Genomic DNA, 25,415 nt, shown 5'->3' with positions numbered 1-25,415 from the left:
TCCTTCCCCCCTTGTTTATACAAGGTAAGGGGCGCCACTTGGGAAACCTCAAGTAGGATTCGGATCCTACTTGGGGCGTCCCTTGGATGCCTCTCCTCCCCTCCCACCTATATATATATATGTGGGGAGGGTGCACCTAGAACACACAACAACTATTATTAGCCGTGTGCGGCGCCCCCCTTCACAGTTTACACCTCCGGTCATATCTTCGTAGTGCTTAGGCGAAGCCCTATGCGGATCACTTTACCATCACCGTCACCATGCCATCGTGCTGACTGAACTCATCTACTTCCTCGACACCTTGCTGGATTAAGAAGGCGAGGAACGTCATCGCACTGAACGTGTGCAGAACTCGGAGGTGCCATACATTCGATACTTGATCGGCCGGAGCTAGAAGTAGTTCCACTACATCAACCGCGTTGTCAAACGCTTCCGCTTTCGGTCTACGAGGGTATGTAGACACACTCTCCCCCTCTCGTTGTTATGCATCTCCTAGATAGATCTTGCGTGAGCATAGGAAATTTTTGAAATTTGCATGCTATGTTTTCCTACAGTGGCATCCGAGCCAGGTCTATGCGTAGATGATATGCACGAGTAGAACACAAAGAGTTGTGGGCGGTGACTGTCATACTGCTTACCACCAATGTCTTATTTTGATTCGGCGGTATTGTTGGATGAAGCGGCCCGGACCAACCTTACATGACAACGTTCATGAGACCGGTTCCACCAATGGACATGCAACTAGTTTTGCGTAAAGGTGGCTGGCGGGTGTCTGTTTCTCCTACTTTTGTTGAATCAAATTTGACTGCGGCCAGTCCTTGTTGAATGTTAAAACAGCAAACTTGATAAATCACCGTTGTGGTTTTGTGCCGTAGGTAAGAACGGTTCTTGCTAGAAGCCCGTAGCAGCCACGTAAAACTTGCAACAACAAAGTAGAGGACGTCTAACTTGTTTTTGCAGGGCATGTTTGTGATGTGATATGGTCAAGACATGATGTGATATACGTTGTTGTATGAGATGATCATGTTTTATAGAAGTTACCGGCAACTGGCAGGAGCCTTATGGTTGTCGCTTTATTGTATGAAATGCAAATGCCATGTAATTGCTTTACTTTATCACTAAGCGGTAGCAATAGTTGTAGAAGCAATAGTTGGCGAGACGACTACGACGCTACAATGGAGATCAAGGTGTCAATCCGGTGACAATGGAGATCATGATGATGCTTTGAAGATGGAGATCAAAAGCACAAGATGATGATGGTCATATCATGTAACATATTTTGATTGCATGTGATGTTTATCTTTATGCATCTTATTTTGCTTAGTACGGCGGTAGCATTATAAGATGATCCCTTAACTAAAATTTCAAGGTATAAGTGTTCTCCCTGAGTATGCACCATGGCGACAGTTCTTCGTGCTGAGACACTGCGTGATGACCAGGTGTGATAGGCTCTACGTTCAAATACAACAGGCGCAAGACAGTTTGCACATGCGGAATACTCGGGTTAAACTTGACGAGCCTAGCATGTACAGACATGGCCTCGGAACACTGGAGACCGAAAGGTCAAACATGAATCATATAGTAGATATGATCAACATAGAGATGTTCACCATTGATGACTACCCCATCTCACGTGATGATCAGACATGGGTTAGTTGATTTGGATCACGTATCATTTAGATGACTTGAGAGATGTCTATCTAAGTGGGAGTTCTTAAGTAATTTGATTAATTGAACTCAGTTTATCATGAACTTAGTCTTGATAGTATTTGCCAATTATGTTGTAGATCAATAACCCGCGTTATAGCTCCCTTATGTTTATTGATATGTTCCTATAGAAAACTAAAGTTGAATGATGTGGATTGGGTTCGTGATCTGAGGATTATCCTCATTACTGCACAGAAGAATTATGTCCTTGATGCACCGCTAGGTGACAAACCATTTGCAGGGGCAAATGCAGACGTTATGAATGTTTGGCAAGCTCGATATGATGACTACTTGATAGTTTAGTGTACCATGCTTTACGGCTTAGAACCGGGACTTCAAAAACCGTTTTGAACGCCACGGAGCATATGAGATGTTCCAAGAGTCGAAATTGGTATTTCAGACTCATGCCCGTGTCGAGAGGTATGAGACCTCTAACAAGTACTTTGCCTACAAGATGGAGGAGAATAGCTCAGCTAGAGCATGTGCTCAGAATGTCTGGGTACTACAATCACTTGAATCAAGTGGGAGTTAATCTTTCAGATAAGATAGTGATTGACAGAGTTCTCTAGTCACTATCACCAAACTACTAGAACTTCGTGATGAACTATAATATGCAAGGGATGACGAAAACGACTCCCGAGCTTTTCGCAATGCTGAAATCGGCGAAGGTAGAAATCAAGAAAGAGCATCAAGTGTCGATGGTTAACAAGACCACTAGTTTGAAGAAAAGGGGCAAGGGAAAGAAAGGGAACTTCAAGAAGAATAACAAGGAAGTTGTCACTCCCGTGAAGAAGCACAAAGCTGGACCTAAGCCTGAAACTGAGTGCTTGTACTGTAAAGGAAATGGTCATTGGAAGCGGAACTACCCCAAATATTTGGTGGATAAGAAGGATGGCAAAGTGAACAAATGTATATTTGATATACATGTAATTGATGTGTACCTTACTAGTGCTCGTAGTAGCCCCTGGGTAGTTGATACCTATGTGGTTGCTAAGATTAGTAACTCGAAACAGGAGTTGTAGAATAAATGGAGACTAGTTGAGGGTGAAGTGATGATGTGTGTTGGAAGTGGTTCCAAGATTGATATGATCATCCTCGCACACTCCCTACACTTTCGGGATTAGGGTTGAACCTAAATAAATATTATTTGGTGTTTGCGTTGAGCATGAACAAGATAGGATCATGTTTGTTGCAATACGGTTATTCATTTAAGACAGAGAATAATTGTTATTCTGTTTACATGAATAAAACCTTCTATGGTCATACACCCAATGTTAATGCTTTATTGAATCTCGATCGTAGTGATACACATATTCATAATATTGATGCCAAAAGATGCAAAGTTGATAATGATAGTGCAACATACTTGTGGCACTGGCATTTAGGTCATATTGGTGTAAAGCGCATGAAGAAACTCTATTCTGATGGGCTTTTGGAATCACTTGATTATGAATCATTTGATACTTACGAACCATGCCTCATGGGCAAGATGAGTAAAACTCTGTTCTATGTAACGATGGAGCGAGCCAATGACTTATTGAAAATAATACGTACCAATGTATGCGGTCCGATGAGTGTTGAGGAACACGGTAGGTATCATTATTTTCTGACCTTCGCATACAATTTGAGCAGATATGGGTATATCTACTTAATGAAACACAAGTCTGAAACATTTGAAAAGTTCAAAGAATTTCAGAGTGAAGTGGAGAATCATCGTAACAAGAAAATAAAAGTTTTATGATCTGATCGCAGAGGTGAATATTTGAGTTACGAATTTGGCCTTCATTTAAAACAATCTAGAATAGTTTCACAACTCACACCACCTAGAACACCATAGCGTAACGGTGTGTCCGAACGTCATAACCGTACTTTATTAGATATGGTGCGATCTATGATGTCACTTACTGATATACCACTATCGTTTTGGGTTTATGCATTAGAGACAGCCGCATTCATGTTAAATAGGGCACGTCTAAATCTATTGAGACGACATCGTATGAACTATGGTTTGGCAAGAAACCTAAGCTATCGTTTCTTAAAGTTTGGGGTTGCGATGCTTATGTGAAAAGCTTCAGCCTGATAAGCTCGAACCCAAATCGGAGAAGTGTGTCTTCATAGGATACCCAAAAGAAACTGTTGGGCACACCTTCTACCACAGATCCGAAGTAAGATCTTTGTTGCCAAAAATGTAACCTTTCTAGAGAAGGAGTATCTCTCGAAAGAAGTGAGTGGGAGGAAAGTAGAACTTGATGAGGTAATTGTACCTTCTCTCAATTTGGAAAGTAGATCATCAGATAAATCTATTCCCATGATGCCTATGTTGGGAAAAGTAGCATGCAATTTCAAAAAAATTCCTACGCTCACGCAAGATCTATCTAGGAGATTGATACGTCTCCAACATATCTATAATTTTTGATTGTTCCATGCTATTATATTATCTGTTTTGGATGCTTAATGGGCTTTAATGTGCTATTTTATATTATTTTTGGGACTAACCTATTAACCGAGGGCCCAGAGTCAGTTTCTCTTAAATCATTGCACATCCCGGTACACCGCCGGAGGCATTCATATAGAGTCATATTTTGTTCTAAGTATTGAGTTGTAAGTAAATAAAAGTGTGATGATCTTCATTATTAGAGCATTGTCCCATGTGAGGAAAGGATGATGGAGACTATGATTCCCCATAAGTCAGGATGAGACTCCGGATAAAAAATAAAAAAAAATAAAAAAATAAAGAGGCCATAAAAAAAAGGAGAAGGCCCAAATAAAAAAAGAGAGAAAAGGAGAGAAGGGGCAATGTTACTATCCTTTTTCTACACTTGTGCTTCAAAGTAGCACCATGATCTTCATGATAGTGAGTCTCCTATGTTGTCACTTTCATATACTAGTGGGAATTTTTCATTATAGAGCTTGGCTTGTATATTCCAATGATGGGCTTCCTCAAAATTCCTTAGGTCTTTGTGAGCAAGCAAGTTGGATGCACACTCACTTAGTTTCTTTTTTGAGCTTTCGTACACTTATAGCTCTAGTGCATCCGTTGCATGGCAATCCCTACTCACTCACATTGATATCTATTGATGGGCATCTCCATAGCCCGTCGATACACCTAGTTGATGTGGGATTATCTACTCCTTTTTTGTCTTCTCCACAACCACCCTTCTATTCCACCTATAGTGCAATATCCATGGATCACGCTCATGTATTGCGTGAAGATTGAAAAAGTTTGAGAACATCAAATGTATGAAACAATTGTTTGGCTTGTCATCGGGGTTGTGCATGATTTAAATATTTTGTGTGATGAAGATAGAGCATAGCCAGACTATATGATTTTGTAGGGATAACTTTCTTTGGCCATGTTATTTTGAGAAGAAATGATTGCTTTGTTAGTATGCTTGAAGTATTATTGTTTTTATGTCACTATTAAACTTTTGTCTTGAATCTTTCGGATCTGAACATTCATGCCACAATAAAGAAAATTACATGAATAAATATGTTAGGTAGCATTCTACATCAAAAATTCTATTTTTTTATTATTTACCTACTCGAGGCCGAGCAGGAATTAAGCTTGGGGATGCTTGATACGTCTCCAACGTATCTATAATTTTCTATTGTTCCATGCTATTACATTATCTGTTTTGGATGTTTAATGGGCTTTAATATGCTATTTTATATTCTTTTTGGGACTAACCTATTAACCGAGGGCCCAGTGCCAGTTTCTGTTTTTTTGCCTATTTTAGAGTTTTGCAAAAAAGGAATACCAAACGGAATGAAACCTTCGCGATGATCTTTCTTGGACCGAAAGCAAACCAAAAGACTTGGAGATGAAGTCGGAGACGCAACGAGGAGGCCACGAGGCAGGAGGGCGCGTCCCCCACCCTTGTGGGCCCCTCGTAGCTCCCCTGACCTAGTTCCTTCGCCTATATATACTCTTATACCCTAAAAACATCAGGGGAGCCACAATAACCACTTTTCCACCGCCGCAACATTCTGTACGCGTGAGATCCCATCTTGGGGCCTTTCCCGGCGATCTGTCGGAGGGGGATTCGATCACGGAGGACTTCTACATGAACACCATTACCTATCTGATGAAGCATGAGTAGTTTACCATAGACCTTCGGGTCCATAGTTATTAGCTAGATGGCTTCTTCTCTCTCTTTGATTCTCAATACCAAGTTCTCCTTGATGTTCTTGGAGATCTATTCAATGTAATATTCTTTTGCGGGGTGTTTGCCGAGATCTGATGAATTGTGGATTTATGAACAAGATTCTATGAATATTATTTGGTTCTTCTCTGAATTCTTACATGCATGATTTGATATCTTTGCAAGTCTCTTCGAATTATCGATTTAGTTTGGCCTACTAGATTGATCTTTCTTGCAATGGGAGAAGTGCTTAGCTTTGGGTTCAATCTTGCGGTGTCCTTTCCCAGTGACAGTAGTGGCAGCAAGACATGTATTGTATTGTTGCCATCGAGGATAAAAAGGTGGGTTTTTCATCATATTGCTTGAGTTAATTCCTCTACATCATGTCATCTTGCTTAATGCATTACTCCGTTCTTTATGAACTTAATACTCTAGATACATGCTAGATAGTGGGCGATGTGTGGAATAATAGTAGTAGATGCGGGCAGGAGTCGGTCTACTTGACACGGACGTGATGCCTATGTTCATGATCATTGCCTTAGATGTCATCATAACTATGCGCTTTTCTATCAATTGCTCGGTAGTAGTTTGTTCGTCCACCGTAATATATGCTATCTCGAGAGAAGCCACTAGTGAAACCTTTGGCCCCGGGGTCTCTCTTTTTCATTATATTGAATCTTGTTTACATCTTGCCAGTTTCGGATCTACTATTTTGCAATCATTACTTTCCAATCTATAAACCAAAAATACCAAATATATTTACTTTACCGTTTATCTATCTCTATCAGATCTCACTTTTGCAGCCCCTTTATCGCGTTGGTTGCAAGTTCTTGATTGTTTGTGCAGGTATTCGGTGACTTGTGCGTCGTCTCCTACTTGATTGATACCTTGGTTCTCAAAACTGAGGGAAATACTTACGCTACTTTGTTGCATCACCCTTTCCTCTTCAAGGGAAAACCAACGCAAGCTCATGAAGTAGCAGAGATGCATAGCAACGAGAGGGGAGAGTGTGTCCACGTACCCTCATAGACCGAAGCGGAAGCGTTAACTTAACACGGTTGATGTAGTCGAACGTCTTCTCGAATCAACCGATCAAGTACCGAACGTACGACACCTCCGAGTTCTGCACACGTTCAGCTCGACGACGTCCCTCGAACTCTTGATCCAGTAGAGTGTCGATGGAGTCGATGAGTTCCGTCAGCACGACGGCGTGATGACGATGTTGGTGAAGTGATCCCCGCAGGGCTTCGCCTAAGCACTACGACAATATGACCGAAGGAGTAAAATGATGGAGGGGGGCACCGCACAAGGCTAAACAATAGATGTGCTTTGGGGTGCCCCCCGCCCCCATATATAAAGGAGGAGGGGAAGAGGCCGGCCACAAAGGGGCGCGCCATGGAGGGCGAATCCTACTAGGACTCCACTCCTAGTAAGATTCGCCCCTCCCCCCTCCCCCTCTATTTTTCCTTTTTATGAAGAGGGGGAAATGGGAAAGAAGTGGAGAGGGAGAAGGAAAGGGGGGAGCACCTCCCGTGGCCTGCCCTCTCCTCTCCACTATGGCCCATGAGGCCCATTAACTTTCCTGGGGGGTTCCGGTACTACGAAAAATCCCCGAACCACTTCAGAACCATTCCTGTGTCCGTAGATAACCTTCCAATATATCAATATTTACCTCTCGACCATTTCGAGACTCCTTGTCATGTTCGTGATCTCATTCGGGACTCCGAACAACCTTCGGTCACCAAAACACATAACTCATATAATACCTATCGTCATCGAACGTTAAGCGTGCGGACCCTAAGGGTTCGAGAACTATTTAGACATGACCGAGACACCTCTCTGGTCAATAACCAATAGCATAACCTGGATGCTCATATTGGTTCCTACATATTCTATGAAGATCTTTATCGGTCGAACCGCAATGTCAATATAGTTATTCCCTTTGTCATCGGTATGTTATTTGCCCGAGATTCGATCGTCGGTATCTTCATACCTAGTTCAATCTCGTTACCGGCAAGTCTCTTTATGTTTCGTAGTGCATCATCCTGTAACTAACTCATTAGTCACATTGCTTGCAAGGCTTCATATGATGTGCATTACCGAAAGGGCCCAGAGATACCTCTCCGATACTCGGAGTGATAAATCCTAATCTCGATCCATGCCAACGCAAAAAACACCTTTGGAGATACCTGTAGAGCATCTTTATAATCACTCAGTTACGTTGTGACGTTTGATAGCATACAAGGCATTCCTCCGGTGTCCGGGAGTTGCATAATATCATAGTCGGAGGAATATATATTTGACACGAAGAAAACAGTAGCAATAAAACTGAAGAATCATTATGCTAAGCTAACAGATGGGTCTTGTCCATCACATCATTTCACTAATGATGTGATCCTGTTATCAGACGACAACTCATGTCCATGGCTAGGAAACTTAACCATCTTTGATCAACGAGCTAGTCTAGTAGAGGCATACTAGGGACACATTGTTTTGTCTATGCATTCACACATGTATCAAGTTTCCGGTTCATACAATTCTAGCATGAATAATAAACATTTATCATGAATAAAGAAATATAAAATAACAACTTTATTATTGCCTCTAGGGCGTATTTCCGAGCCCTGCGCGGATCACTTCACCATCACCGTCACCACACTGTCGTGCTGACGGAACTCATCTACTTCCTCGACACCTTGTTGGATCAAGAGGCGAGGAGCGTTATCGCGCTGAATGTGTGCAGAACTCGGAGGTATTGTGCGTTCGGTACTTGATCGGTCGGAGCTAGAAGAAGTTCGACTATCTCAACCGCGTTGTCAAACGCTTCCGCTTTTGGTCTATGAGGGTATGTAGACACACTCTCCCCCTCTCGTTGCTATGCATATCCTAAATAGATCTTGCGTGAACGTAGGAATTTTTTTAAATTTGCATGCTACGTTTCCCTACAGATGTGTCACAAAGGCTTGTCAAAAACACGCCCATAAAATCTAGACGAGACTTGGATCCAAGGGAAGTTTAGGTGCACTCTGTTGTCACAAATTCGAAAACTGTGAGAAAATTTGATCCTTTTTTGTACGGCATGCATTTGACATAGCAGAATTCAGATCTCCGCACACTAACAAACTTACAAATAAGTACTTTGATTGCCCTATTTTTGGTCTCGATGGCTTGGTGGTGGCGGATGTGGAGCTACGAGATGCTCTCCCTCCCGCTGCGGTGGCCGGCTCGCTTGAGCATCTCCCGTAGATTTGGGGATTTGTGTTCTGGGGTTGGGAGAAATCCTACTTCATGATGTCCGCGGCTGACAATGGCGACTCTTGCGGGCGTCTTACCCTTCATGGAGGCGTTGTCTTTGACCCCAACCTGACTCCCTCCCTCGTGCTCGGGGGAAACCCTTGGTCTGGCCTTCAGACCAGACGACGGCGGTGTCATGGCGTCGTCCCCTGCTTGGAGGCATTCTCTTGTTCCTTCAGGAGTCTGGTTGTTGTTGCTTGAGTCACCTACTGCTCAGTCTCCAGGGCGCAATGTACATCATCGTGCCCTCTCGACGGCACCTCCACTGGGTCTGCCCAGGCCCTGTCGTCCACTTGCCGACTTCCTCTTGACGCATTGGATGGTGGTACGTTGGTCTGTGTTGTCCTCATGTCTTGGTTTTGTTGTTGAGGCAATTGGCGTTAGTTGTGACCCGACTTGAAAAGGATGTAGCGTGGTCGTGTGTGTGGTTGCTTATCTTTGTGATTACCGTTGTAATGACAGAAAGACGTTGTATCCGGTTTCTTTGTAATGCAATGATACGCATGCTTATGCGTATTCTAGGAAAAAAAACAAATATGTACTTTACAGACCCTACTTTATTCAGTCGGACAGTGTTTTCGGTAAACTCAGTACATTTCACAATTGAATTTGCGTCTTAAAAAACAGACCCTCCTTCATTCAGTCGGACAGTGTTTTCGGTAAACTCAGTACATTTGACAATTGAATTTGCGTCTTAAAAAACAGACCCTATTTTATTCACTCATTGGAGACCATAATTGAATTTTTTGTCTTCTTTTTGTTTCAGGCCAAACGTTTATTTGGAAATTTGTGAGACATCGCCATCTTAGTTTCATGTCGCCTGAGGTATTGTAAAATTTTCATGCTTTTCAGTGTCGAACTAAAAACCTAGTGCCCGTGTATATATACAAGCGATGCATACGATGGACGAAGAAAAATCCAAGGAGAAGCTGCCAAGGCGGTTCAAGGAAACGGGCACCGCTGCTGCTGCCTCGTGTATTCCTGGACCGCAGCACGGAGCGGTAGGGCGAAGCCGGCGACGGCATCCCGTCGAGCCAGCAGCACCCGACCACGCCAGCTTCGCAGGTGAACCCGTCTTCGTCGGCACGAGGCGACCATGGTATGATGACCGACGACGGAGACGACGCGGCCAGCTTCCTCTGACACTGACACTGGCACTGGCAGTGCCAGAGCACCGCCTCCGGTTCCTCCTTGCTCGTGCTTTGCAATCCCAGGGCCGATATCGTCGCCCTCGCCTCCTCGGATTCCTCGTCGATCGTGTCCCGCTGGATTGCCTGTGGTAGCTCTGAAATTTCTTTCTCTGCTCTCGCCAGGGCTGCTTCGAGCTCCTTCCTCTTCTTCACCTCCTCCAGGTACAGCTCCTCGTGTTCTTTGGCCTGCAATGCAAGGTTCTGAATCAAAAAATGTTTCCAACTTGAATTGGCTTGTTCACGATGAATTTGGGTTTGTGACAAGGAGTTGTACTTTCTGGAGAGATGCGGCCACTTCTTCGTCTGCCTTCTGGCGCCTGCGGGATTCGTTCAGAGCTCTGTTCATCAGGTCCTCGGCTGCTCTGCATGCCTCCCTGAGTTCATCATAGAACCCCAATTCAACCTCAACGTCATCGTCATCCTAGAAGAGAGAACAAAGTTCAGAAGCGTGCCATCCTGACATTCTTGCAAAAAGCAGTGTTCGAAAATTCAGGAGAAGTTGTTGAATGATCTGACTCACCTCTTCCCGGTGAGTTGACAAATGAAGGACTTCATGGCCAGGATTAGGGAGCAATGGTGCATTGACAGCAGATGATGCGATCTCTACTTTAGTTTCCCTACAGTGGAAATCCGAGTCAGTTTCCTAAGGTAAATTGCTGAAAGTTCTGGATCATAGATCTTGGAAACACCGTTTTCAATTAGTCTCACCAGTAGAAAAAAATAGATAGCTCCGACATCGGATTTTTTTTTACCTGGTGCAGATTAACTGCTCCTTGCAGACGAACCAGATCTTGCATGATGGATCAGCTCGCTGCATTATGGCTGCTGCTGTCCTGCAGACAGGTCTGTCCAGTTTTCTGAAACCAAAAACAAGAAAATTGAGCTTCTGAATAATCATCTTTTTATTAAAACTTATAAAAACATACAGAGCATGTCTGAATTTGCAAGAAACAGAGTTCCGTCAGTAGTGTCAGGAGGATATCATACGTGGAGTACTGCCGGTCCGCGGCAGCCGAAACAACCAGCTCGGCGATCCCGCGCAAGCCAATGAGCTCGACGAGGCCGGAGGCGACATCTTCCTTCTTGATCACCAGCTTCTCACAGCTCACCTGGAGTTTACAGACATTGTGCAAGCTGATAAGCAGATGAAACCTTTCAACCTTGTGTTAAGAAGCTGAGTGTTGAAGAAATGGAAAACGTTTCAACGTTCAGCCGGAAGAAAACGGAGTACCTTGGCTTTCCGGCACTGATGAACGTAGTCGTCCAGCATCTTGTCCGCCTTGTCGCGCTCTATCCTTCTGAAGGAGCTCACCTGCTCCGAGCTCAGCTTGCTGGCATGGAACTTGGCTCCCACTGATGGAGATGGATAATCAAGAATGGAAAGAAAAGGTCACCGACGATGCACTTGCAGATGCCATGTGAGATGAAGGCGAGCACGTACTGACGGGGATCATCTGCGGCGGGACGTGCACGTGCGTGACGACCACCGTGGTGGCTCCGCCGCAGAGATGGCCGAGAGCCCACGACAGCGTCGACCGCCCCGCCCTGCGCTCCGCCGGCACCACGACGAACACCTTCCTAGTGTTCTCCTCCTCCACAGCCACCGCCACCTCCATCGATCGATCGATCGTCGCTAGCTCCTCCTCGCTTCCTGGAGCTCGCACCAGGAACTTGCGGTTGACGACGCGCGGGTTTCAACTATTCTAGTAGCTCATATGTAGAGGAGACCTCGAACCCGGGGGACGGGAGGGAGACGGTGGCGCGTCGCCGTGGCCCGTGGGAAGAGGATGAAGCCACAGGCGGGAGGCGACAGCGACGTGGGACACGGAGGAGCCGATCGACCGGTCGGTCAACTTGGAAGCTCAGGTTGTTCTGAACTCGCTTGTCGCGTCACTACAGGACTTTTGCTCGGTTTGATGCCGAATGATTACCGTGTCATCTGTGTTTGACTAATTACCGTGTCATCTCTGTTTGACTAAGTACTCCCTCAGGTGAGTTAATTGCTTAAAATCATCACATTTGTGGCTAGAGTACTAACGATGCCATAGACCTAGGATAGGGTCATAGGCCTGACCTATACACCCCACCCAAGGTCACTACCCTAAAAGCAAAGACATTCAAAACACAACAGGAAGTATCAACTGAAGCCACCGAGTGCAATCCACTCGACCAAGTCACCTCACTCGGATACTCCCACTTCACTCGACCTGGATGGAGTCATTCGACCATACATGAATCCACTTGGAGTACAGAAGACCTGGAGTCACTCAGGAGAACAACGGTCAGGCGTTCACTCCGTAAACTTAAAGATCATTGAATACACTTTATAGTTGGCGTTACCAGTAACGCCCTGTCTTAATGTACATTGAACCCCCGTAACGGAGATGAGCTGGGGTCCTGGCGCACTCTATATAAGCCACCCCCTCCTCTGGGACAGAGGTTCGCACCCCTTGTAACACACACACCCATATTCCAGTCGACCGCCTCAGGGCACCGAGTCGTAGGGTTTTTACCTCCTCCGAGAGGGGTCTGAACTCGTAAACTCGTGTGTACAACCTCGCCGTAGCTAGGGCCTCGCCTCCTCATACGTACCCCCTATTCTTACTGTCAGACTTAGTACGACGACAGTTGGCGCCCACCGTGGGGCAAAGTGTCTTAGCGACTTCCGGCGAGGTTGCGTTTTCTCCGATCTTCATCAACATGGTTTCCGGCGGCGGTTTAGTCATGGGCCACGAGTTCCGACTCAGCGCGTTCACTTTCGTCGCCGACAACTCCGCCTGGCTCTAGGAAGCCCCCCTCGACGTCGAGGCTCTCCCGATCCATGGTGCGTCGCACTTCCGCGCGAGTGCCGGCGGCGCCCTCCTTCGGCAGCCGTCGACCCCGTATCAGTCGGTCCTCGCATCGTCTTCTCGCTCCGCTGGACGCTGCCGCAAGCGATCTGGTCGATCGCGGCTCCAGCAGTGAGTGAAGCACGCGGTGGCTCGTCAGACGGTCACTGTCGGTGTCAAAACTGGCAGATCTCGGGTAGGGGGTCCCGAACTATGCGTATAACGCTAATGGTAACAGGAGGCGGGGGACACAATGTTTACCCAGGTTCGGGCCCTCTCGATGGAGGTAATACCCTACTTCCTGCTTGATTGATCTTGATGACATGAGTATTACAAGAGTTGATCTACCACGAGATCGTAGAGGCTAAACCCTAGAAGCTAGCCTATGATTATGATTGTTCTCGTCCTACGGACTAAACTCTCCGGTTTATATAGACACGGAAGGGGCTAGGGTTACACAGAGTCGGTTACAGAGAAAGGAATCTTTACATCCGAATCGCCAAGCTTACCTTCCACGCAAAGGAGAGTCCCATCCGGACACGGGACGAAGTCTTCTATCTTGTATCGTCATAGCCCAACAGTCCGGCATATGCATATAGTCCGGCTGTCCGAGGACCCCTTAATCCCGGACTCCCTTAGTAGCCCACGAACCAGGCTTCAATGATGCTGAGTCCGGCGCGCAGATTGTCTTCGGCATTGCAAGGCGGGTTCCTTCTCCGAATTCTTCAAAGTACCTATTGTAAATAGCAGTGCTCGGTTCCCCATTTAATGTTATGCTCATCGGCTTCTGCACCTTAACAGTCTCAGCCTCCACGTCTCGAGCGAAGGCGAGAAGTCGGGGCATTTTTACATTTGCCACCCTGACCATGTAAATAAAGTGTCTATTAAAGAGACAGGGATTTTTAGATCCAATCCACACCATCTCCCCCAAGCGAGGAATCATCAGAGCATGCCCAAAAAACCACTCCAACATGGCCGGCGCTCTCAGCTCTTCTTCCCGCTCTCATAACACCAAGCCGGGCGATTGGGAGAAGTGTACCGTATCCCACGGCCGTTTAGTGAAGTTGCAGACCCAAGGGTTTCTACCTCCTGCATATCTAGTCCCCGTTCGAGCCGGATTGGCTTCCTTCGATGGCGGGGAGCAAGCGGAGAACTTTCCCAACCCCTTCAGGGGGGAGCGAGTATGCCTTGTTTCCTATTTACTGAGGGGCGTCAGATTTCCAATCCATCCTTTCCTCCGCGGGCTTCTGGAGTTCTACAGCCTCCAACTGCACAACTTCACACCTGCCTCCATCCTGCACATCGCAGGTTACGTCGCTCTTTGCGAGCTATTTCTGGGTTGCGAAGCCCATTTTGAGCTATGGAAGAAGTTGTTCTGCCTCGTCCCCCGTAATCAAGGGGGGTCGATATTCCAAGTGGGCAAAGCCGAGATATGGCACATCGTCGGGACCGAATACTTATCCGGCACACCGAAGAAGGCACCCAAAGAGTGGCCCTCTAAGTGGTTTTATATTGAGGACGTCTCCCTTCCCGACCCAATCCGAATGGGTCTTCCTGAGTTCACAAACGCTCCGCTGAGAAAACGCCTTAACTACGTCCCAGAGCCCCAGAGAGGAAGATTAGCAGGGAGGTCCTTCAATTGATGAGCAAGATTAGAATACTCGCTCAGTCCGGATTATCAATAGTCGAGGTTATGGCGATATCCATAATGCGGGGGGTTCGGCCACTCCAATATCGAGGGCATCCCATGTGGCACTTCAATGGAGAAGACGACGCCACCCGCTGTGGTCAAAAGGGTCCGGACTCCACCACCGCTCTGGTGGAAATACTGTCTGATTTATACAAGGGGGAAAGAGAGGAGTTCGTCCACATTAAGCCACGGGATGGATTTTCCATGTACAACCCTCCCCGCTGGGTGAGCTGCCATCCATTACTCTACTCTATTCATTCCCCGAGCCTTTGTTTTCATAAATATTTACTCCGTCTACTTATAACAGGAATGGCGGAAAATAACCAGGAAGTTCCATAGCCCGGCACCACAGCCAGAGGACCGTAACCGGGCCCTTCACCCTGGATTCAAAGATGATCCGGATATATTCATGGAGCTCGTCGAAGGGGTGTTTCACCAGGCGAGTTGTGATGGCACAGAGGTGGCCATCATTGCTTACTATCCCATCCTCCTCCCTGCATCGCATGTAAGTAAACACGAGACTTATCTTCTGGGAAAGATTCATTCCTTCCGTCTTACCCACCGCATAATTCTTATGCTCTAAAGGGAAGACGGTCGACGCGCCAAGCCAAACCCGAGGCGACTCACCAACAAGGGGCGCCCGTGCTGGGTAGGCCTTCAAAAAGAAAGGTGAACAGAAATCTGGCGGAGCCGTCATCAAGGAGGTATGGCTTTAAGCATGCCCCGCGGTTGTCATCTTAAAGTATGACACTATCCATTGTGTTTTAGCAGAAAGAACATCCGCCGAACTATGTCCGGGGATCCTGCCAACCGTACCTCTACTAGCCGAATTCCATACCCGGTCTCGAGGACGGAGGCCAACACGGAAGCGACACCGGACTATCCTCTTACAGAGGATTCAGATAGAATGCCCGTTACAAATTCTGAAGTGGAGAGCGCCATGAATCATCGGCGCCGGCGGGTCCGCGACCCTTTTTTCAGACGAGGCTTTTAAAGCCTTCAACTTGGGTGATGCGTACATCCGAGCCACTCAGGATGGGCTTGCTAGAGTCACAGACCAGTATTTGAAAGATATACGGGTAAGTAAAAAATCTGATAATTATGTATATCAGTATCCCCTGAGACTTGAAGCAGTTGGTACAACTGATTTAAGGATCATTGTACAATAGGTTCTCTCGGAGAAGAACAACCTGTTGTCTCAAGAGCTGGAAGAGTGTCAAATCCAGCTAACGGCCGCTATGGCCAAGCTTTCAATATCCGAAGAGTCATCGACTGGTATGTATTCCCGAATTGAGAAAAGACAATATTGTGTTTAGAAACCAGTAACGCTAACAATATCTGATGACCTAAATCCTTAGATAATCCGGAACAGAATCCGGGAATCCCACAAGAGGGTGAGCAAGAGGCACAAAGGCAAGCACCCGCAGGCGAGTGTGTACTTACACGGGTCATACAGAAGAATAACAAGCTCCAAGATGCTAATACCCAGCTGGGTGAAGAATTGAAAGATGTTCGGGCCCAGCTGGTTGACTCCATGAAGGAAAATAAGAGGCTTCAGCGCGGCATTTTTAGTATGTTCTCAAACGAACATTTACATAGGTCGGCAAAGATAGGAACTATTAGAGTTATGTTTGTAGGTATGCTGACGGGCCGTCCCGAAGAGGAGATGCCTGGATCCTCGGGCGATCTGCTACAAGAGCTTTCGCAACTGCACGAGCAAGTTCGGCAGGTCATGCGGAGTGTCGCCAAGGCCTTGTGGCCATCCGCCTCCCTATCAGGAAGTATGGGGGAGCTTGTACAACTTTTCAAGGGAGCGCGGTGGCTTTTCCGACTATGGAAGATATCTGCCTGTCGAGAAGGTGCGATGGAGACTTGGGCCATGGTGAAAACACGGTATACCAAGCTCGATCTGAATCATATGGCTCGGGTCGGACCTGTAGGGTCATATGGGAAAGAAATTCCCGTTAGTCTGGTATATGACCAGGTAGAATTAGTCGCAAGATATTCCCAACATGATTGTAGGCTAGACAACCTATTCGATGGCATAGAGGAAGAAGTATTTGGGTCTATATGACTGTGTACTTCAATTGACATATTTGTCCCTAGCTGGATTGTAAAACATTTGTCATGGCGGACCTTTTCGCTTCGGCCTCTGGACCCGACAGTCCGGAGTGTTTCAGAATACCCACTCGGTAATATAACCGGGGTACGCATGGAAACCAGGCATAGGAGTCATCATTGCTTGAACAGAAAAGTACCAACTAGCTATGTTATATTACATGGTTAGTAAGAAACATCTTCTAGAGAGAATAGTTCCATTAAGGGTTCCTTTCCCTGGGTACACATGCATTAACGTGCATGTCCGAACTACGATCAAAAAGCGCAGTATATGAAACATCTGGGGTTTTATATTGTGATAGGTAAAAAGCATCTTTAGTCCACCGACCGAATTTAAAACAAAACAGAAGCTAGCCAACTCGCTCCCAGAATGCTTCCCCGATCGCTTTCTTCGATGGTCGTTGGATCCTAGTCAACGAAGTCTTTTTTTGCCTCCTGCCCGTCGGATCTTTGCTGGGAATTGACTTCTGCCGTTTTGACCGCGTGGTGAGATCTGGACAGTGTGTGACCTGTGGGCTCGAGCTGGATTGAATTGGTTGGGTGCCAGTTTGTTGGGTGTGTGATAACCCACGAGTGTAGGGGATCGCAACAGCTTTCGAGGGTAAAGTATTCAACCCAAATTTATTGATTCGACACAAGGGGAGCCAAAGAATATTCTTGAGTATTAGCAGTTGAGTTGTCAATTCAACCACACATGGATAACTTAGTATCTGCAGCAAAGTATTTAGTAGCAAAAGTGGTATGATAATAAAGGTAATGGTGGCAAAAGTAAAGATAATAGTTTTTGGGTTTTGTAGTAGTTTTAATAGCAGCAACGGAAAAATAAATAAGCGAAGAACAATATGTGAAAAGCTCGTAGGCAATGGATCAGTGATGGATATTTATGCTGGATGCGATTCCTCATGTAATAGCTATAACATAGGGTGACACAGAACTAGCTCCAGTTCATGAATGTAATGTAGGCATGTATTCCGTAAATAGTCATACGTGCTTATGGAAAGAACTTGCATGACATCTTTTGTCCTACCCTCCCGTGGCAGCAGGGTCCTAGCGGAAATTAAGGGATATTAAGGCCTCCTTTTAATAGAGAACCGGAACAAAGCATTAGCACATAGTGAATACATGAACTCCTCAAACTACGGTCATCACCGAGAAGTATCCCGATTATTGTCACTTCGAGGTTGTCGGATCATAACACATAATAGGTGACTATAGACTTGCAAGATAGGATCAAGAACACACATATATTCATGGAAACATAATAGGTTCAGATCTGAAATCATGGCACTCGGGCCCTAGTGACAAGCATTAAGCATAGCAAAGTCATAGCAACATCAATCTCAGAACATAGTGGATACTAGGTATCAAACCCTAACAAAACTAACTTGATTACATGGTAAATCTCATCCAACCCATCACCGTCCAGCAAGCCTACGATGGAATTACTCACGCACTGCGGTGAGCATCATGAAATTGGTGATGGAGGATGGTTGGTGATGACGACGACGACGAATCCCCCTCTCCGGAGCCCCGAACGGACTCCAGATTAGCCCTCCTGAGAGAGATTAGGGCTTGGCGGCGGTCCGTGTCGTAAAACGCGATGAAACTTTCTCTCTGATTTTTTTCTCCCCGAACGTGAATATATGGAGTTGGAGTTGAGGTCGTGGAGGTCTAGGGGGCCCACGAGATAGGGGGTGCGCCCAGGGGGAGGGGGCGCGCCCCCTGTCTCGTGGACAGGGTGTGGGCCCCCTGGTCTTGATTCTTTTGCCAGTATTTTTTATATTTTCCAAAAAGTTGCTCCGTGGATTTTCAGGACATTCCGAGAACTTTTCTTTTCTACACATAAAACAACATCATGGCAGTTCTGCTGAAAACAGCGTTAGTCCGGGTTAGTTTCATTCAAATCATGCAAGTTAGAGTCCAAAACAAGGGCAAAAGTGTTTGGAAAAGTAGATACGTTGGAGACGTATCAGTGCACGGGGCAGCCTGTCCTGCCACGCCGCGTGCACGCGAGGCCCGCGTCGTGGGTGCTGTGCAGGCATGGGTTATGCGCTGCTCCCCGCGTTTCCGCTCGCTGGCTGGTGTTGCGGCTGCAGGTAGGCCTGCCTACCACATGGTCCTGTGCGTCAGCTTCGTGGTGTGTTGTTCTCGTGTACACGTATTTCCTGGTTACCTCGGTCAGTGGCTCCTCGCGCGGCGCTCCTAAAGCGCTTCCCGCGTCGTGTGTCATGGGGAGTTACTGTGTCCTCTGTCAGCTTCAGAGGCACGGATCAACGCATGTGCACCCGGATTATGCACACGCGTTTGTACTAGCACGATGACGGGTGGGCCGCCACTGATCTGGTCCCGCACGTCGGCTGCTACTCCTTTTTAGTGCGTGTGTACGCCTTTCCCATGTGCGGTGTTGCCTCTCGCCTGCATTTGGACTTTGGAGAGAGAGAGAGGATGGACTGCAGCTGCCCAATGCATGTGCTTGTGGGGCCTGGCTGACCAATGCATCGTGCGGCCTCACCTCCATCTGCAGTTGGAGAGAGAGATGGACTAGCGCCTATGACGCACTAGTCGATGCCGCGACCGCTACCGTCCGCAAGCCCGGGTGCATGGTGGCGCTCACGGATCTCAACCGCTGCCTCCATGCCTTTAGCGAGTCCTGCGACCGAGCCGAGGGCCTCGTACAGGCGGTCGCCAGCGGCCTCGGCCCCGCCGCCTCCCTCCAGGACGAGCTGTGCCACGCCATTCGCACAGTCGACAAGGATCTCTAGGCCGTCGCCGCTGGCCGGGAGGAGAACGAGATGGAAGAGGAGAAGAATCGCCCTCCGACCACGCCGCTTGCGGCTGAGGACAAATAGCCCAATCGATCTACCTCGTCTCTTGTTGAGGTGATGTTCATCGTTCTTATTTTTTCCATGTGATGTTCATCATTCCTCTTATTTTCTTGGTTGATGTGCTAATCGTGTTAGTCATCTGGAAGATGAATGAAACTGTGACGGGAAAGGAGAGATGGACTGGGATATTTTGCCTCGCCGTGCCGCATGGTGGCTGAGATGGGGTAGCCCCATGCTCTGTTTCCATGGGCCTCCTCTGCTCGACGGTTGCCGCTGGTTGAGGTTTGTCCTTCTCTGGTTCGCATGTTCTTCGCCACTGCTTTGGATTCGTCGTGCTAATTTCACATGTTTGCCTTTCTTTCGTTCATGCACAGTTTGGTATGGTTTCCTGTTGTCGCTTGCGTCGAGCCTTGGGTCCGTCTCTCCTTCTCATTGAGGTTAGTCCACTCCTCTTGTGCTTGCCTATAGAATGTTTGATGAAATGCATGTGTGCTAACGCATGTTCTACGGTTTAGCCTACTTCTCCTGTCGCTGGCGCTTCTTCTTCTCGTCCGTCCTGCTCTTACCCAACGTGCGTCTGCTTGGTGCCTCGGGTAAATAGGCCGCTATGTTGCTTCTGTGACCGGTGAGTGTTCATTGCATGCCTGTGTGTCGTTGTGCTCTGACCGTGTTTTTGTGTGTGTATTTCGTAGGTTGTACAATCTCTTCTGTCGCTGCGTTGTTCGACTCATCAAGGTTTTCTTCTTTCCTTTCTACTACATGTGTGCTTATTTTACTTTCAGTATCTTCTGTATCATGCTGTGTGCCTTGGTGACCTTTTAAATATCTGTATGTCGTGCTGATCGTTTATATGTTCCGGATATGGTCGGGCATTGTGTGTTGTTCTTTCTCGTGCTGCTTATATTTCGTGTATGTGTGTGAGCAGGATTTGTCCGCTTGTTTCGATTGTTATACCTGTTTTGGAGGTCGTGGTAACTCGATGCCCCCCGCACTCACTCTTTTTGTTGTACACAGAAGCATATTTGTCCAATTCTCATACTATTTTTTTGAAAGAAACCGCAGTTCATTAGAACACCAATTATGGATATGGATCCATCTTGTTGTGCTGGATGAAGGACCGGGTGTAATAAGAATTGCATGTGACAATTGTTCATGAATAGTATTTGTTGTACAAACATCCAGTTAATTCTTGAGATACAATAGAGAGACTATAATAGTACTACTTTAGTAAAATACATTATCCACTAATAGTTGTAGTGAAATGGCGCTCTAGCTATTAATTTGCAGAATCTTGCACGACAAACTATGGGCATGCGATCTCTATGGTGTTCCAGTAAATAAAGAAAACTGGAACATGTGCCTTCAAATTTTCTATTTATATACAAAAACCATGCATTGGTACATATGAACCATATGAATTGGACTGAAGAAGATCTATTTTTTTCATGTTTGTGAGTTTTCCGTTATTTCCACTCAGTGTCAATAGGACTGAAGAAGATGGACATAGCCCTTTAGGTAATTTCACTTTTTTTGAACATCAAACTGTAGAACAATAGTTCTATGGTATATTTTCATTAAAAAACAGTATGTTACAAAGGGAAAGGAGAACATAGAAACAAAAGAAAAAAGATCTAAGCTAATGGGGCAGAGCCCTTATCCAATTTCAGTTCTGGGCAACATGACAATCATTTAAAAATTGATCTGACAGCCTACTTGAACGAGGTGGAATGCTTGTCTTTGATCTTGTGTTGAAGTAGTTGAAGATCCTTTTTTAATTCAAGCCTCCAATTTGAGACTGTCGGCTGGATGTTTCTGAAGACCTTGCCATCTCACTTTACCTTTCGATCTCACTTTGTTTAAATAGGACAGGTTATTTACGAAGGTATACCATTTCTGTTGACTGGATAATTTACATGTTGGCAAGGACTTATTGGTGCAGCCTGGTCATAATTGCTCGGCCAATTTCCCAACCCAAATCCAGAACAACTTCATCTTTAGATCTTTACATGATTGATGAAATGCCTTAGAGACTAAGATCTGCACTTTGTTTTTCTCCGTTCTCCTGCTCACGGATTAACCGATGGTTGTAAGACCCAGAGAAGCATTAGGAACTGGTCTGCAGTGTCTTCCAGTGTACGCATACACACAATTCACTTTCCTTTTCTTTTTGCCCTTTGTATAGATGATGTGGTTGAGTTACGAAGCCTCTTCTTGCAGTGTTGTCTGCAAGGCTGAAGGGAAGTTATTAATGCATTTGAGCTGCTCTATCTGATTGTTCATCTCTTGAACCTGTTTTAGTTGATATAAAAGTGTTCTGTATTTCAGAAAGCCACAACACGAGATTGTGCCCCCTCTTGCTCCAGGTGCATGTTGCTGCCCTCCTTTCCCCTCTGATTTGACTTGCTTTACCTTGTGTGAAGTTTTATACTTTCAACTTTACAAAGCTATATCAAGTTTGCTTTCAACTGTACTTGCCTAGACCTGTAACATGACGCATTTCTCTTTCAGTTTATTGAATACATTTTGAAGGAGCGAATGTTCTATCTGGTACTGTCCTATGACTCATTTAACAGTGTGTCAATTTGCTCACAAACCTCCTCATGTACAGCATACAATGAGTATTATGTCACATATCACACAACATCTTGATCTTTCAGCTAATAATATGCTGTAATTTTTTAGGCGTATCACGGTTTGCAGCTTTTTGGTTCCTTCTGTGTGTTGGGAGATAATGCTCTTAATAAACTTTAGCTTTCTGCAATGCTAGGCCAGAAAACTTCAGTACTGAAAATCTAGACTCTTATTTCCGCTCTGTAACAACTTCTATGCTTGCGGCACCATGATATCACTACAATATTTCCCTAGAAATTTTTATTAGTTGCACGTAAACTGAATTGATTTACCAGTAAAGTCGCTAACAACAATTGTGGCATTACCAGGATATGTCATGTATGTTCTCTGAGTCGTAGTAGGTTGCACAAAGTACAATAAGAGATAGAATGTATGCACTATGGCTAGCAGTAACATTTTATTGACTTGTGCATTATTCGATACTATCTATTTCTGCAGGCTATTCCTCATGTTGCAACCTTTTCTCGTAGAATTGAAAGGAAGATGGAAGAAATTGCAGGAGGTATACGTTGTGTTCCATTAGTCTTATTGTTAGATTTCCATGTTTACTTATTCACACTATATTATTGCTCGATATCTATAGCTTGCTATTATTTGAGCAGGAATGGTGTTCCCATGTTCCCAGCATGACACTGAAAACCAGTCAAGACTATAAAGGGGTTGTAAAGGGCAAAATGCTATGGATCCAGAGTGAGAGGGGAGAGTTACCAACAATGAATCAAGGATAAACCGGGACATGGATTCCTAAGTTCCAACTTACATAGCAAAATTATATAGGGAGAATGCCTACATTTTGAAAACTCTATTACATAGTTTGAAGCTATGTTTCTTTCAATTTTCATTATTAAAAGGATATAATTATTGCCAATTTGTCAAGCATTTATTGTCGAATAACTCTTTGTTTCAAATGAGACCTGTGGCGCAAGGGGTAAATTTATTATACATCTTACTGTAGACAGCAAGTCTCTTCTTTTTTTATTAAGAGGAGTTAAATTTGTTACCATACGTGCTTGCTCACAACTAAACCAACTAAATCATGATTTTGCTTTTCGATATGTTTTTTTTTCAAACTCAGATATCTAATCATTATAACCATATTTTCAACTAAAACAATGCTTCCTTAGCTGGTTTGTACATGTTATAGAAATATTTTTTTTAAACTTGGAATTTCGCACCGTGATAACCATATTTTCAATATAACATGGTTTAACACATGAGCTTTGTACTACCAATATTGAATAGGTTCTTGCAAAATGAAACAATTTTCATCGACAACATGGCATTAGCGGGTCTCTGCGTCATTTGGCGCAACAGGTCAGCTAGTATTCCCTTAAGAATGCTAGCTTTCGGCTTCACCCAGTCTGAGGTACACGTCTGGAGTACCCGACAGTAACAATCACAGAGGTGCTCCCTTTATGCCCTAACCGAATTAACGGGAACGTAGGGCATAAGCACAGGAGCCATGCAACCCAGCTTGGCCAAAACTTAAGTCATATCGATGCATATAATGGCGAAGAAAAGGTGCATATGGAAAAAGGACGCATATGCAGTGGGCTTGATGCCCGAAGGATAGTTATATTAAGCTTCAGTGTAAGAAGCCCCCAGGTATCATGAGCGCACATACTTGAAGATTAGTGTGTTACAAGTGTGTAATCTAGCCACAATAAAGCTTTAAAGCTTTTCTAAAGGAAAGGCGAGAAGAGGGCTAAAAAGTAAATGAAAAGCAACAGAGGGAAGGAGACGAACAGGGAGTTCAATGCTAGGCGTAGAATCTTTGGAGTCTGGCTGCGTTCCATGGGTTCGACTTGAGGCGATTATCGGATGCATCCCATAGTCGGTACGCTCCTCCGGTGAGAACTTTGTCAATAATGAAGGGACCCTCCCACTTGGGCTTGAGTTTGTCCTTTTTCTTCTCTGGTAGACGTAGAACGAGTTCGCCAATATTATAAGTCTTGGCCCATACTTCTCTGCTTTGATATCTGCGAGCCTGTTGTTAATAGAATGTGGAACGGGCTTTTGTGACATCGCGCTCCTCTTCCAGGGCATCTAAACTGTCCTGCCGATCGAGCTCGGCCTCTCTCTCTCTTCGTACATGCGCACTCGAGGTGAGTCATGAATAATATCGCAGGGCAGCACAACCTCTGCGTCGTACACCATGAAGAAGGGTGTGTATCCGGTAGTGCGATTTGGCGTGGTCCGCAGCCCCCAGAGTACGGAGTCAAGCTCCTCAACCCAATGCGTGTCTAATTCTTTTAAGGATTGACCTAGTCTAGGTTTGATGCCGCTCATAATAAGACCATTAGCTCGTTCGACTTGACCGTTTGTTTGAGGGTGATAGACGGAGGCATAATCAAGCTTACTGCCCATGTTACCGCACCAAGTTTTCACCTCATCGGCTATGAAATTGGAGCCATTGTTTGTAATGATGCTGTGGAGGACACCATAACGGTGTACCACGCCTGATATGAATTCTATCACGGGTCCGAATTCGGCCGTTTTAACTGGTTTGGCTTCTATCCATTTGGTGAATTTATCCACCATGACCAACAAGTATTTTTTCTTTATGCTTCCTCCTTTAAGGGGTCCAACCATATCAAGCCCTCAGACCGCAAAAGGCCAAGTTATGGGGATTGTTTGTAGGGCGGTGGGTGGCATATGGCTTTGGTTGGCGAAAACATGGCATCCGACGCAATGTTGGACTAGGTCTTCTGCGACTGCTCGGGTTGTCGGCCAGTAGAAACCTGTACGGAAGGCCTTGCTTACAAGGGCCCGAGTTGCGGCGTGGTGACCGCCGAGGCCGGCATGAATTTCAGCCAATAGCTGCCGCCCTTCCTCCTCGGAGATACATCTTTGAAGTACCCCGGCAACGCTTTTCTTATAAAGCTCTCCCTCATGGACCTTGTAGGCTTTAGAGCGCGGCACAATGCAGCATGCCTCATTTTGGTCCTCGGGGAGTTCATGCTTGTTAAGGTAGGCCAAGAAGGGTTCAG

At 45.7% G+C, this 25,415-nt stretch overlaps 1 pseudogene; it reads right to left on the bottom strand.

Annotated features, from left to right (window-relative positions):
* Nucleotides 1-9,979: 9,979 nt before the first annotated feature.
* On the bottom strand, nucleotides 9,980-12,003 carry LOC119306035 (annotated as a pseudogene).
* Between the last annotated feature and the right edge of the window lie 13,412 nt (nucleotides 12,004-25,415).

Source organism: Triticum dicoccoides, chromosome 1B (assembly GCF_002162155.2).
Source record: "Triticum dicoccoides isolate Atlit2015 ecotype Zavitan chromosome 1B, WEW_v2.0, whole genome shotgun sequence".
NCBI classification, from domain to species: domain Eukaryota; kingdom Viridiplantae; phylum Streptophyta; class Magnoliopsida; order Poales; family Poaceae; genus Triticum; species Triticum dicoccoides.
The sequence above is the reverse complement of the archived record's forward strand: the minus strand, read 5'-3'. Positions and strand labels throughout refer to the sequence as shown.